Below are 16342 nucleotides of genomic sequence, written 5' to 3'. Positions count from 1 at the left end.
TTTATAAAGTTCAAAATTTTTTATTTTTATTTTTTGAAACTTTTTTATTTTCTCATTTTCTTAATTTTTTGCCTTTTTTTTTCTATTTTTTGTTCTATTTTACAATTTTTCAATAACTTTTTTTCTTCAAAATTTTCTTTCTTTTTGCTTTTTTTCATATGCTTTCATTTTTTTAGTTCTTTTAACTTTTTCATTGTTTTAAAATTTTTTATATTCTTTTTTTAATTTTAAATCATTTGTCTTTTCATTTTTATTCTTTTCTTAATTTTTACACAAATTTCTGTTTATTTCTTATTTTCGTTTTTAAATTCTTGTACTTTTTTTGTTGCATTTTCTTATTTGGTTTTCTTTTTTATTTCGCATTAACTTTTCTCTTTTTTAATTTTTTGTCTTTGATTTTTTATATTTGTTTCTTATTATTTCCTGTATGTTTTTCAATTTTTTGTATTTTTTAAAATATTTTTTTCTACTTTGTCATTCCTTTTCATTTTTAAAAATTTTATTCAATTTTTACCTTTTTTTTATTTTTTACTTTTTTTATATTTTTTATTGTATTTTTGTTTATTTTTTCTTTTTTCTTTTTTATTGGTATTGATTTTTTTATCCTTTTTTGTACTTTATTTAACTTTTTCGTTTTACTTTAATTTTTTTCTTATTTTTTCTTTTATTTTTTATTTCTTTCTTTATTTATATTTTCATAAATTTTTATAATGTTTTGGGTTTTTTATTTTTTTATTTTTCTATCTTTTTTTCTTTTCTTTTTCTATTTATCATTGTTGGTTATTTTCTATTGTATTTTTTAAAATTTCTCATTAACTTTTTTCTTTTAAATTTTTCTTTTTTTTACTTGTTTTTTCATGTGCTTTCATTTTATTTTTTTTCACATTTTTCTTTGTTTTAAAAATTTCTATAAAACTTTATTTCTTTTTGTTTTATTTCAGATTTTTGCCTCTTCATTTTCTATTTTTTCTTGTTTTTCTAATTTTTTTCACAAAATTATTTTTATTTCTTATTTGCGTTTTTAAATTCTTATACGTTTTTTGTTGCATTTTCATATCTGGTTTTCATTTTTATTTTGCATTAACCTTTCTATTTTTTAATTTTTTGTCTTTGATTTTTTATATTGTTTTCTTATTATTTCCTATATGTTTTTCAATTTTTTGTATTTTTTAAAATATTTTTTTTATTTTGTCATTTCCTTTCATTTTTGAAAATTTTATTCAATTTTATTCAATTTTTATTTTTTATTTTCTTACTTTTTATATTTTTTATTGTATTTTTATTTATTTTTTATTTTTTATTTTTTATTGGCATTGATTTTTTTCTTTTTTTGCACTTTATTTATCTTTTTTCTTTTACTTCAAATTTTTTTTCTTATTTTATTTATTTTATTTTTTTCTTTCTTTCTTTATATTTTCATAAATTTTTATAATGTTTTGGATTTTTTTATTTTTTTATTTTTTTATTTTTCTATCTTTTTTTATTTTTTTATCGATCGTTGTTCGTTATTTTCTACTGTATTTTTTATAATTTTTTATTAACTTTTTTTCTTTTAAATTTTTCCTTTTTTTTACTTATTTTTTCATGTGCTTTCATTTTTTTTTTGTTTTCACTTTTTTCTTTGTTTTAAAAATTTCTATAAAAGTTTTTTTCTTTTTCTTTTATTTCAGATTTTTGCCTCTTCATTTTTTACTTTTTCTTGTTTTTCTATTTTTTTTCACAAAATTCTTTTTATTTCTTATTTATGTTTTTAAATTCTTATACTTTTTTGTTACATTTTCTTATTTGGTTTTCATTTTTATTTTGCATTAACTTTTCTCTTTTTTAATTTTTTGTCTTTGATTTTTTATATTGTTTTCTTATTATTTCTTATATGTTTTTCAATTTTTTTTTATTTTTTAAAATATTTTTTTATTTTGTCATTTCCTTTCATTTTTGAAAATTTTATTCAATTTTTGTCTTTTTTATTTTTTATTTTCTTACTTTTTATATTTTTTATTGTATTTTTCTTTATTTTTTATTTTTTATTGGCATTGATTTTTTTCTTTTTTTGCACTTTTATTTATCTTTTTTGTTTTACTTTAATTTTTTTTCTTATTTTATTTATTTTATTTTTTTCTTTCTTTATTTATATTTTCATAAATTTTTATAAAGTTTTGGATTTTTTTATTTTTTTATTTTTCTATCTTTTTTTATTTTTTTATCTATCATTGTTGGTTATTTTCTATTGTATTTTTTATAATTTTTTATTAACTTTTTTTCTTTTAAATTTTTCCTTTTTTTTTCTTATTTTTTCATGTGCTTTCATTTTTTTTTTTTTTCACTTTTTTCTTTGTTTTAAAAATTTCTATAAAAGTTTTTTTCTTTTTGTTTTATTTCAGATTTTTGCCTCTTTATTTTTTACTTTTTCTTGTTTTTCTAATTTTTTTCACAAAATTCTTTTTATTTCTTGTTTCCATTTTTTTTTTACACTTCCTTGTTTTGTTTTTATTTTTATCTTGTATTAACTTTTTCCCTATGTTAATTTTTCTATCTTTAATTTTTTTCATTTTTTCTTATTACATTTTTTTTGCTTGTATTTTCTAAATTAAATTTTTTTTCTACTTTGTCATCCCTTTTCATTTTTGATCTTCTTTTAATTTTTTATCTTTGATTTTTTATACCTTTATATCTTATTATTTGTTATATTTTTTATTTTTTGTTTGCATTTTATAAAGAAATTTTTTTTCTATTTCCTCATTTTTTCTTCATTTTTAAAATTTTTTTTGACTCGTTATTTTTTCTATTTTGTGCTTTTTTTAATTTTCATACCAATAAATTAAGAGATAGTAAATAAATTATACTTAAATTATTTAAATGTATTCAAATCTTATATTATAAAAATTAATATTAATAATTATTTAAATTATTAATAATATTATAATGATGTTAATTTGATATAGATTAATAAATCTAACATTAACAGCTAATATTTAAATAATTATAATTATAAATACAATTAAATATAGTATATTTCAAATTAATACTATAATAACTATAATAACTATTAATAAATAATATGAATTAATAATTATTTTAATTTAATAATCATTATTAAATAATATCAATAAGATTAATATAATATATAATTAATTATTAGTTATTTAATAATCCTTAATATTTATATATATAATTATTTATAGTAATTATAAATATTATTTAATCATTATAAATATTTATTTATTATATTTATTAATTTATATTAGTTATAATATAGTTTATAATTAATAAATATTTTATAATAATATTTATAATTAATTATTGTTTAAGTACTATATTTAATTATATTTACAATTATATTATTATAAATATATTATAATAATATAATTTATATCAATTAAATAAGTATTTAATTATGATAAATATTTAATTATAATTAATTTTATATGAATGATTAATAATTATAATATAATATATTTATTATTATAATAAATTATTAATATATAAATTAAAATATTATAATTTACAAATAATACTAATTAATTATAATAACTAATAATTATTCATATAAATTAATTATATATTAATATTTAATTTTTTTATTATTAAATTTATTATAGTTATATTTTAATTATAAACTTGTATGAAAATTAATTAATTAATTTAATATTTATATACCAATAATTATATATAAATTAAATTATATATAATTAAATTATAAAAATTATTAATATTATTAAACTAATTTAACCATTTATGAAATATTAGATAATAATTCATTAATTCATTATAATTTATAAAAAACCTATAATGATACGAATTTTAATAATTAAAGTTATCAGATATTATAAATTAATATTATTAGTATTAGAATAACTCAATTGTATAAGTTAACTAATTTACTAAATCTTATAAAATTAATAATAATATGTATTATTATATTAATATAATAAATTATTATAATTATAATATTATAATTTAGTAAATATTTAATTAAATATTATAATAATAATAATTAGTTAATAATTGATATAAAAATTAATTAATAAATTATTTTTTTCGAAATAAGCTTACATGAACACAACAAATTGTTTTATGACAAAACATAAAGTCATAATATTTTGTGATAGATAATTGTTCAAATAGTCATGACTATTTGAACTTATTCGGTAAACAGATTCTTTTTTTTAATTCTCTTACTCATTAATTTTCAGAATATTAATAAATTAGTATTATTTTACTTCATATAAGTTTGTATGAACTGAAATAATTCTTTTATTACAAAAGAAAATGTCATAATAATTTGAAATAGATAATTATTTAAATGGTCATCACTATTTGAACTTATTCGTAAATAGATTTGTTTTTAAATCTTTTACTTATCAAAATATTAATAAATTAATATTATTTTAATCGAAATAAACTTGTATGAATAGAAACAATTGTTTTATGACAAAACAAAAAGCCATAGCAAGTTGAAATAAAAAATTACTTAAATAGTCATAACGATTTAAAACTTGTTCAGTAAATAAATTTATTTTTTAAATTTTTTACTTATTAACTGTCTTAATTTTAATAAATTTGTATTATTTTATTTGAAATAAGCTTTTATGAATAGAAACTTTTATTTTATGACAAAACAAAAGGTTATAGTGATTTAAAATAAATAATTGTTCAAATAGTCATAATTATTTAAAATTGTTTAGTAAACAAATTAATTTTTAGATTATTAGTAAATTAGTATTAATTTATTTTGAATAAGTTTATATGAACTGAAACAATTCTTTTATAATAAAACAAACGTTCATAAAGATTTAAAATAGATAATTAATCAAATAGTTATGATTATTTGATCTAGTTCGGTAAACAAATTTATTTTTAAAATTTTTTACTTATTAATTATCGATATATTAATAAATTAGTATTTGTTTAATCCAAATAAGGATTAATAACTATTTGAACTAGTTTGATAAATAGATTTATTTTTTATGTTCATGTTCTCACATTTTATGGCTAATTCATTATAGGCATCTTGTAGTTCATCAAATGTACATGAATATAAATCATATGGATTAGAAGTTACTTGGGCTCATCAAGAGCCATGAGACATAGATTGGCTATTTCCTCCTCATTTGATTCATTTTTGGAGAAGTCACTATCGCTTGATGTTGCAACCATTGCTTTTTTCTTTGGCTTTGTCATGTTTTACTTCTTCCACAAAGGACAATCAAAATTAATATGGCCTAGTTTGTTACATTCATAGCAAATGATTTGATCCCTTTCTCTTCTACTTGATTCTCTTTTAGTCATTTTCCTTTGTGGTCTTTTTCTACTTGAAAATTTGTTCATCCTTATGAACATCTTGAATCTATTTGTAAACATGGTCATCTTTTCATCTTCATCATCCTCTTCTTATCCAAGATTTTTTTTCATCTTCTTGAAATGTAGATTTGAGAGCAATGTCACCTTTCTTGATTGGTTCTTGTCACCTTTTGAGCTTTATTTCATAGGGAAGGAGAGAACCCATTAGTTTATCCAAAGAGAGTGTGTGAGGATCTTTGGACTTTTTAATGGTGGTCACTTTAGCTTCTCATCTCTTTGGTAGACTATTGAGAATTTTCTTCACCATCTCTACATTTGAGTAAGTCTTCCCGAGAGCCTTAAACCATTAATGATGTCGGTGAAATAGTTTGACATCTCACTAATGGTTTCATCTTGAATAACTCATAATCATGAATGAGCATGTCAATTTTTATCTTTTTCACTTGATTTGTATTTTCATAAGTGACAGCTAACTTATCCCAAATTTTTTTTACATTTTCACACAAAGAAATTTTATTGTACTCATTAGGCCTTAATGTATAAAAGAGTGTATGCATTGACATCCCATTCACTCTCTTGCTTGATCACCTCCCTACCATCCACCATCTTCATTGAAATTTGAATACCATTTACAATGACCCTCCAAACCTCATAGTCATTAGCTTGAATGAATAATCTCATCTTAGTCTTCTAATATGAGTAGTTGTCTCCAACAAAAAGATGAGGTCTTACAATTGAATGCCCTTTACTTTCAAGAAATGTTGTAATTATTTTATTTTTCATAAGACACACCTCTTGTTGGCCACTATATTTGTTGTAGCTTGAGGATGGCTGTTTCACATTGATCACCATTTTTTTTGAGCCATTTTCAGGATCATTATTGGGTTGTTAGACCTACAAAAAAATAGTACTAGCTCTGATACCAATTGTTAGCTCAAAAACTTGAAATAAACCAAGAGGGGGTGAATTGGTTATAATAAAATTTTTAAAATCAATACTTAATAATTACAAATTCAGCAAAACAATTTATCTAAGCAAAAAAACAAAATGAATAAGAGTAAACAAGAGATAGAGTTAGAGAATTAGACACCAAGATTTATAAAGGTTCAGTCTTTTCTTTAGGCACCTACGTCTTCTCCCTTAGCCTCTCTTGCTAAGGAGTTCGACCCATTATATGTTGAACACAATACAATTTAGCTTCTCAAAGCTTTGCACAATCAACTCTACAAACTCTTAAGGGTTATCTTCCCCCTTAAGCTCACAATCTCACAATACAATATTTTTTGACGTGTTTTGCAAACTTAAAGAATCTCTTTAAGGTTGGGTGTTTGTTAATTTGAAGTACACAACAGTATTGACAAGAAATTTAGAGAAAAACTAGTATGAGTAGGATTTTTTACACTTTTCTCTCTTTGAATTGCTTTGAATGCTTGAACAAGGTGGTTGGTGAATAGCAATAAGTTCTCTTAACTCTTTTTTCTCTTGTTCTACAGTGGAAGGCTTATTTATAGGTAAAAAAAAGTTGAGAGCCGTTGTCTTGTATTTAATGCTTCAAACCTGTAAAAATCAGATAAAATATGGCTGTTAGGGCCTTTTGGGACTCAAGGGATCGGTCCCTTCCTTTAGGGGATCAATTGGGTCAGCTTTAAAACACCCTAAAATTATGTATAAAAGGCCTTACCTGATCGATCTGGTAATGCACCTGATCGATGCCTTTTGCTCATTTTCAAACGAGAAAAGTATTCTTTTTCAAAACAGATCGATCCCTTTAATGGAGGGATCGATCCCATGCCTAAGTGATTGATCCATTTTTTAGAAATTTGAACAAGGAAAACATTTTGTATGAAAAAGTGATCGATCCCTTTAATGGGAGGATCGATCGAGTAAGCTTGAAACCCTAGCCAATTAATCCTTACAAGGAGAGGATCGATTGATTTTTACCAAAACTTCACAAATTTTACTTCTAGAAGAAAACTGGATCGATTTGGTAATGAGGGGATCGATCCCTTCCCTTAGGGGGTCGGTCCCTTTTATCAAAACATGCATTAATCCCTTTTTGTTTCAAGAATTTAACTTGTTTTGGTTCTTAAATGAATTTTACCAAGATAGAAGAGTGAAAAATGTTCAATTTAAGATTAGAAGAGATTGATTCAAGTTAGACAAATTTTTGTTTTGTCAAATCAAAACATTTAATCAATTTAAGGCCAACATTCTTCTTAATTAAAAAACAATAATTTTTAATTAGTATTATTTTAGCTATAATTTAGTATCAAATAATTATTATATTTTTATTAAATATATATCAAATATGTAATTATGAATTACAATATTAATTATATAATAATTATAATATTTTATAATTCAGTAATTATAATTCAAACTTATTTAGTCGATAAATAGATTTATTTTTTTAAATGTCTTTCTTATTAATTTTTTGAATATTAATAAATTAATATTAATTTATTCTGAATAAACTTGTATTAACTAAAACAATTTTTTTGTGACTAAACAAAAGGTCAAAATAATTTCAAATAGATAATTTGTTCTAATAGTCTTAGCGATTTAAACTAATTAGGTAAATAAATTTAATTTTTAAATCTATTAATTATTAATTTTTAAAATATTATTAAATTAGTATTATTTTAATTAGAATAAGTTTGTATGAACAAAACAATTCTTTTATCACAAAAGAAAAGGTCATAACGATTTGAAATAAAGAATCATAAATATAATAAATATTTATAAAACTATATATTAAATTATATTATTATTAAAATTAGTTAATATATATAATATTTCAAAAAACATTTATTATTATAATTAATTAAAACAAACCAATAGTCATATGCTTATCTCAAATTATACTATTTATTAATATTAATATAATTAATAATTTTAATTATTTATATAAATTTGTAACAAATATTTTATGACTACTGATTATTTATTATAAATAACTAAAATTTCAAATTAATAAATTATTGATTTTAGTATAATTCAATAATAAGTTAATTAATAACAAAGAGTTATAATTAATTATTAGTTTAATATTCTATTAGTTTCATTCTAATAAAATAAAATAAATTAATTAAATAATATAATTATTTATTATATTATAATTATTAATATTAAATAAGCTAATATAGGAATATAATAACTATTATTATAAATAGTCATAATTATCAATTTTTTAATAACTATATAATATTATAATTAAATATATTATATTTAATATATAATTATTAAATAAAAATTAATTTATAATTATAAATTAATAATTATTATAATTAATTAATTATAATAAATCAGTATTAATATTTTTTATTAATATTAATAATATAATTATATAATATTAATATTTATCAAATAATATATTACATAAATTAATAATAATTATCATAATTATTTATAAATTAATTATCATAATAGTTATCATTAGTACCATAATTATTTGAACTAATTTCTCTATCATATATATAAATTATTATGTTATAACTAATAATAATTGGATAAATTATTATTATTTTTTTAAGATTATAATTATTATTAATTAATATTATAATATTTATTATAATTTATAATAATATAAATTAATTAATTAACTTAAATTAATTAAATATAATTAATTATTATTCAAATAATATTAATTATATGATAAATTATAATATATTTTATTAATATATTTAATATTATATTATAATTATAATATATTAATATAATTATTAATTTGAATAATTAATTAATAAAAGGTTATAATGACTTGAAATATATAATCGTTTAAATAGTCATAATTATTTGAATTAGTTCAGTAAACAGATAATCTCTTACTTATTAATTTTTAAAATATTAATAAATATTGTTAATAATTTAAAAATTAATAATATATTAATAATTCTAATAATTAATTATGACTATTTTAATAATGAATTGTTTAATTATTTATATAAATTCTGTATTAAATGAACTAAGATAATTGTAATAATTATTATTATAATAATTTATAATATATTATTTATAACACGTTCAAATAGTTATAACTATTTTATTAAATAGTAAATCTAATTTACTAATTTAATATTAAATTAATATAATATAACTATATATTAAATTATAATATAATTAATTAATATAATTGAATATTAAGCTATTAATTAATAATATTGTTTTAATATTATAACAAACTTATTTCAAATCTATTTACAGAATAAGTTCAAATAGTTATGACTATTTGAATAATTATTTATTTCAAATCATTAAAATAATAATAAATAATTATAATAAATATAATAATTATAAATAACTTAAATATATAATAGTTATTAATATTATATAATTAATAAATAAATAATATATTATATAATTATATAGTATAATATATTAGTATAATTTATAAATATGATATAATTAGATTATTTTATCAAATAGTTAAATAATTATTTGTAATCATGAATTAAGATTTGTATTTTAACTATATTAATATTAATTGTAGTATTATATTTAAATTATATAATTAATAATATTATTTAATATATTACTAATATAGAAATAATATAACATAATTATTAATTTCAAATAAGCATGTATGAGTTGAAGCAATTACATTAAATTTAAATTATAATAAATACTAATAATTTATTAAATAAATATTATTTTATTAATTTTTTTTAAAAATTTAAACTAATACTTATATTAAATTGTAATACATTATAATAATCAAATAATTGAAATAAATTTTGATTTTAATATTATAACTACTGAAAATTTGGATTATAAACTTTAATCAAAAGGAATTTATTAATTATTTATTGTTATATTAAATTAATAATAATAATTATTCGTTATTTGATAATAGATTAAATATTTATATTTGTTTATTTTTATATAAAAATATACTCATTCATTATAATATAAAACAATAAATATTTAATATTATTTGACAAATAATATATAATATATATTTATATATTCAAAAAAGATAATATTATTTTAGTATTTGTTAATTAATAATTGTTGAAATATTACTACTATTATTAAAATTGAATACTAATCAATATAACAGGTCACTTGTTAATTTATCATTAATTTTATAATATTAATTAATTATAAAATATTATAAATATTCTAATATTATAATTAATATTATAAAATTATAAAACTATTTATAAATTTAAAGTAATAGATAATTTAATAAATTACTACAATAATTTATTTTACTAATTTAACAAATGGGATTTGAAAAAGTCTTAACTAGGCTTCAAATATAACGATAATTATAATTAATAAATATTAATTAATTAATTAATTAAACTATTAATTGTTAAATTATAAAGTGATTTAAAAAATAAATCTATTTATCAAACTTGTTCAAATAGTTATGACTATTTGAGCAATTATTTACTTCAAATCTTATCATATTAATATTATATAATTTATCCAATATTAGTAATAATTAATTGTACATTAATAAATATAATATATTAGTTTATATATTATAATTAAATAATATAATTTCAATTAGTTACATTATTAATAATAATAATTATTAAATAATTATAAATATTATATATTATACTTATATTTAGAATATAAATTAATAAATTATATAATTAGTTATAATTATATAATATTAATAATTAATTTATTGTTCACAAATAAAGTAAATAGTTGTGATAATTTAATTATATTACATTATAATTATTTATTAAAAATAACCATCATATTTTTATAAAATTATATTAGAATAAATAATTTATTATTCGTTTATATTTTATAATTATAATTTAATATAAAATAATATTAATTTATTATATTTATAAATTATATATAATTATTAATTTATAATCTTATAATTATAATATATTAATAATAATATGATGTTATTTAAGTAATTATATAAATATAAATTAATAATAATACAATATTATAAAGTGACTTAATTATCAATATGTTTATGATATAAATAGAAATAAATGTTATATATTAAATAAATTATAATAGTTTTAATATTTAATTTCAAATCATTATTAATAAATTCAACATATTCCTAACTTATAGATGATTTATTTTTATTAATTATTAATATAATTAATATTAAGTTAATATTAAATTTTAAATTCTTATAAATTATTATATATTAAGTAGGTTAATACTTATAATTAATATTATTATATTATTTTAGATGATATTTAATCTACTTTTTAATAATTAATTATAGTTATTTATAATTATTAAATTATCAAATAGTTAGTTTAAATAATAATTATTAATATATAAATATATTATATATTATAAATCTAATTTAGATTATATATAATTAAGTAATATTAAATTATATTATCTAATAATATTTATATAACATTATATTATTTAATTAATGAATATTTAAATATTAATATTAATTATATTTATATTAAATATATTATAATTAATTATAATATAATTATATATATTATAATGTAATAATATAAATTATAATATTAATAATTTGATATATAACTAAAATATTTTAATATATAAAAATATATTCTTTACTTTTTAAATCAGAATTATTTAAAAAATGATTACTTATATATATTAATAAATAAAATAACTATATAATTTTTATAATTAATTAATTCTCAAAGTGATGTTATATTTTTTAAATATAAATATACTATAGTTATAATAATAAATATTATTAGTACTATTAGAATAATTATCAAATAACTAAAAATAATTATTAAATTATTAATAATAACAAATAAGTTATAACAATTATTACATAATTAAATTATATAATTATTAATATTAGTTAATCAAGTTATATGTTATAAACTATTCTTAATATAATAATTATATTGAAATTATAAATTGTTTTATATATGTAAATTCTTCATATATAAGATAATAACTTAATCAATTTATATTAACTTATAAATTTGATAACTATTATTTTACAATTGTCTTATTATGTTATTATATAATTTATTAATTATTAATTTGTAAATAATTTCTTAAATATTATAAATAAAATAGTAATAATATATATTATAATATATATTAAATATTGTTAATAATATGTTTACCGAACAATTATATATTAATAAATAAAATAACTATATAATTATAAATTAATAATTATTATAATTAATTAATTATAATCATTTAGCATCAATATTTTTTTATTAATATTAAAAAATATAATTATATAATTATATTTAAAAAAAAAATTTATTAAATATATTAATAATTATTATAATAATTATTTATAAATTAATTATAATAATAGTTATAATCAGTACCATAATTATTTGAACTAATTTCTCTATCACATATATAAATTATTATGTTATAACTAATAATAATTGGATAAAACTATTATTATTATATTATTATTATTATTTTTAAAGATTATAATTATTATTAATTAATATTACAATGTTTATTGTACTTTATAATAATATTAATTAATTAATTATACTTTATAATAAGAAAAGCAATTAGAAATAAACAAGAAAAAGAAAAAGAAAATAAAAAATTAACAAATCAACAAAATAATAAAAAAAGAGAAAATGAAAAAAAATTTCAAAAATAAACAAGAATGTCAAAATAGAAAAAAACTTTTAGTTTAGAAAGTATAAAGAAAAACAAAAAAAAACAAATATAGAAAAAAATATAAAAAATCAAAGAAAAGTTAATACAAAAATAATAAAAACAAAATGAAGTGTGAAAAAAGATATAAGAAAAAGTAAAAAAAATGAAAATACTAAATATATAAAATAAAATCAAAATAAAAAACAAATAAAGATTTCAAAAATTAAATGGGATGACAAAATACAAAAAAATTTAGTTTAGAAAATACAAGCAAAATATATATATATATATATATAAGAAGTAATAATAAAACTAAACAAAGGAAAAAAGTTAATACAAAATAAAAATAAAAACAAAACAAGGAAGCGCCAAAAAAAATGGAAACAAGAAATAAAAAGAAATTTGTGAAAAAAAGAGAAAAAAATGAAAAGACAAATATGAAATAAAACAAAAAGAAAAAAAAGTATATAGAAAATTTAAAACAAAGTAAAAGGTGAACACAAAAAAATATGAAAGTACATGAAAAAATAAGTAAAAAAAAGAAGAAAATTTTAAAAGGGAAAAAAGTTAATAAAAAATTACAAAAATGCAATAGAAATAGCCAACAAATGATAAAATAAAATAAAAAGCTAAAGAAAAGATAAAAAAATGAAAAAATAAAAAATCTAAAACCTTATAAAAATTTATGAAAATATAAATAAAAAAGAAATAAAAAATAAACTGAAAAAAATAAAAACAAGAAAAAATATTAAAGCAAAAGAAAAAGGAGAAATAAAGTACAAAAAAAGAAAAAAAATCAATACCAATAAGAAAAGAAAAAAATTAAAAATATACAAAAATATAATAAAAATAAAAAAACTGAGAAATGAAAAATAACGACTCAAAAATAACAAAATAAAAGATGAATAATAATTTCAAAAATGAAAAGGAATGACAAAATGAAAAAAAAAATAGTATAAAAATACAAAAAATGAAAAAAATAATGAGAAAGCAGTATAAAAAATCAAAGACAAAAAAATTTAAAAAAAAAGTTAATCTAAAATAAAAATGAAAACCAAAGAAGGAAGTGCAAAAAAAAAAGTATGAAAATTTAAAAACAAAAATAAGAAATAAAAAAATTGTGAAAAAATAAGAAAAGCAAAAGAATAAAAATTAAAACAAAAAAATGAAAGCATATGAAAAAAAATAAGTAAAAAGAAACAAAATTTTGTAGAAAAAAAAGTTATTGAAAAATAATAAAATAGGACAAGAAATGAGTAAATAAAAAAACCAAAAAATAAAAAAATTCAAAACTTTATAAAAGTTTTTAAAAATATAAATAAAAAAATACTAACGAAAAAATAATAAAAATAAGAAAAGTAATTAGAAATAAACAAAAAAAGAAAAAGAAAATAAAAAATTAACAAATCAACAAAATAATAAAAAAAGACAAAATGATTAAAAATTTCAAAAAAAAATAGGAATGTCAAAATAGAAAAACTTTTAGTTTATAAAATACAAAGAAAAAAAAAAACAAATATAGAAAAAAAGATATAAAAAACTAAAGAAAAGTTAATACAAAATATAAGAAAAACAAAATGAAATGACAAAAAAGATATAAGAAAAAGAAAAAAAATGAAAATACTAAATATATAAAATAAAATCAAAATAAAAAAATTCAAAAATGAAAAGGGATGATAAAATAGAAAAAAATTTAATTTAGAAAATACAAGCAAAATATATATATATATATAAGAAGTAATAAGAAAACTTAACAAAGGAAAAAAGTTAATACAAAATAAAAATAAAAACAAAACAAGGAAGTGCCAAAAAAAATGGAAATAAGAAATAAAAAGAAATTTGTGAAAAAAAGAGAAAAACAAGAAAAAAAAATAAAAATTAGAAAACCTACCCATTTCTTCTTAACTTCTTTTTTCCTTCTGGTTATTTTATCGCCAAAATCTTGTCTACTTTCATGTACATGTTGCACTCATTCTTTCTACTTGTAAAATATGGCTTTTCATGATTCTGTGTATATGGCTATTAAGAGATTGTTTATTCAGGCTACCTCTCGTTCATTTTTCCCTCCATTGTTTTATATTTTGCTTTGTCCCTGCCATGAAATTGTTTTGATTGATACTGTTCTTGAATACTCCATCTACTCTTTACCATGTTGTAAATTAGATATTTTCAAACTAAAGTTAGAATATTTGGTGGCTCTACTGTACTTGACGATGAAAATTTCTTCTTTCATCATATATGATAGTAGAAAAAATCATCTTTATAATGAACATACTTACCCCATCTCTTACTTTGATCTTGTTATCAAATTATTAGGGATAACAACAGGTTGGATTAAGACATCCTCTAAGTCGGTTTAGGTAGTATGGATTTGGATGGTAAGATTAGGGCATCCTAAAAGTTGATTTGGATAGTATGATTTGGATGGTATTCCGATAGTAAAATATTATAATTCATTGTAGGTTGCCATAAAGTTCAGATAGTGTTTTAAGGGTACTAATTATTCGAACTTGATTGTAAATAATAATATTTTAATATTATAGATTTATTTAAAAATTATTTATTATGAAGGTAATATTTAAATTAATTCATTCAATGTTTTTATTTATAATTTTAGCTTTTATTTATTTTATATGGATTACTTTCATTTATTAATTTAATTTTTTTAATAATATTTTTTAAAATCAATTTTAAATTTAAATTTAAATTTTAAAATTTAACTTAATAAACGAATATTTAATGAGTTTGAACAATAATGAGTTTTTTTTTTATATATATTATGTGAATTAGATTTAGATAATAAAATTAAAAATTATTTGAGTATTTATTGAATTCAAATATTTTAATAAATAAAAAAATTGAGATACTTAAAATTAACATATATCCTATCTGTTGTCATTCATAAAATTCTTAACACAATTTATAAAAGCAAGCTTCCCTGCTAGTTTCAAACCGAAGAAAAATAGGTTCTATTTCTTTCTCTGAAATCATCATAAGAATTAAATATTTTTGTGATTTTTGATTTAACATGTAACGTAAAGATAATATGATTATTTAAAACGACAAATTTTGGTATTTACTTTATTTTTGTTTAGCTATTATTTGAAGTGAAAGTTTTCTCCAATTGTTTCCGATTAGTTTTTACTTTGAAACAGCTTGCTTATCAAAACATTAAACATATTTTATTAGTGATTGAGGTTGTCTTTTAATATGTCAGATTCAAAGACAAGCCAAAGTGACTTTTTTAATTGATATCTGTTACTAGCATAGATAATTAAAAAATGATTGGGCCTATAAAAAAAAAAAACAAGGAGAGAATTATAAAATTAAGTACATAAAAATATTTATTATTTGATTTTATAATAAAATAATTAATAAAAATATTTATAAGTAAAATTAATAAAAAGTTAAAATTACATCTCAATATTTAAATATACATATATTTTGATTAAATGTATATGTAACATAT

The 16342-nt window shown here is 16.1% G+C and overlaps 1 protein-coding gene across 1 annotated transcript in view; it reads left to right on the top strand.

Moving 5' to 3' along the window:
• Nucleotides 1–16342, top strand: part of LOC111295792 (N-terminal acetyltransferase A complex auxiliary subunit NAA15-like) — a 53432-nt gene that overhangs the window by 24409 nt on the left and 12681 nt on the right. The gene's annotated exons all lie outside the window — the stretch shown is intronic.

This window comes from Durio zibethinus, chromosome 16, assembly GCF_047325235.1.
Source record: "Durio zibethinus cultivar Kanyao isolate XHJ-2024 chromosome 16, ASM4732523v1, whole genome shotgun sequence".
In the NCBI taxonomy this organism is placed as follows: domain Eukaryota; kingdom Viridiplantae; phylum Streptophyta; class Magnoliopsida; order Malvales; family Malvaceae; genus Durio; species Durio zibethinus.
The sequence above is the reverse complement of the archived record's forward strand: the minus strand, read 5'-3'. Positions and strand labels throughout refer to the sequence as shown.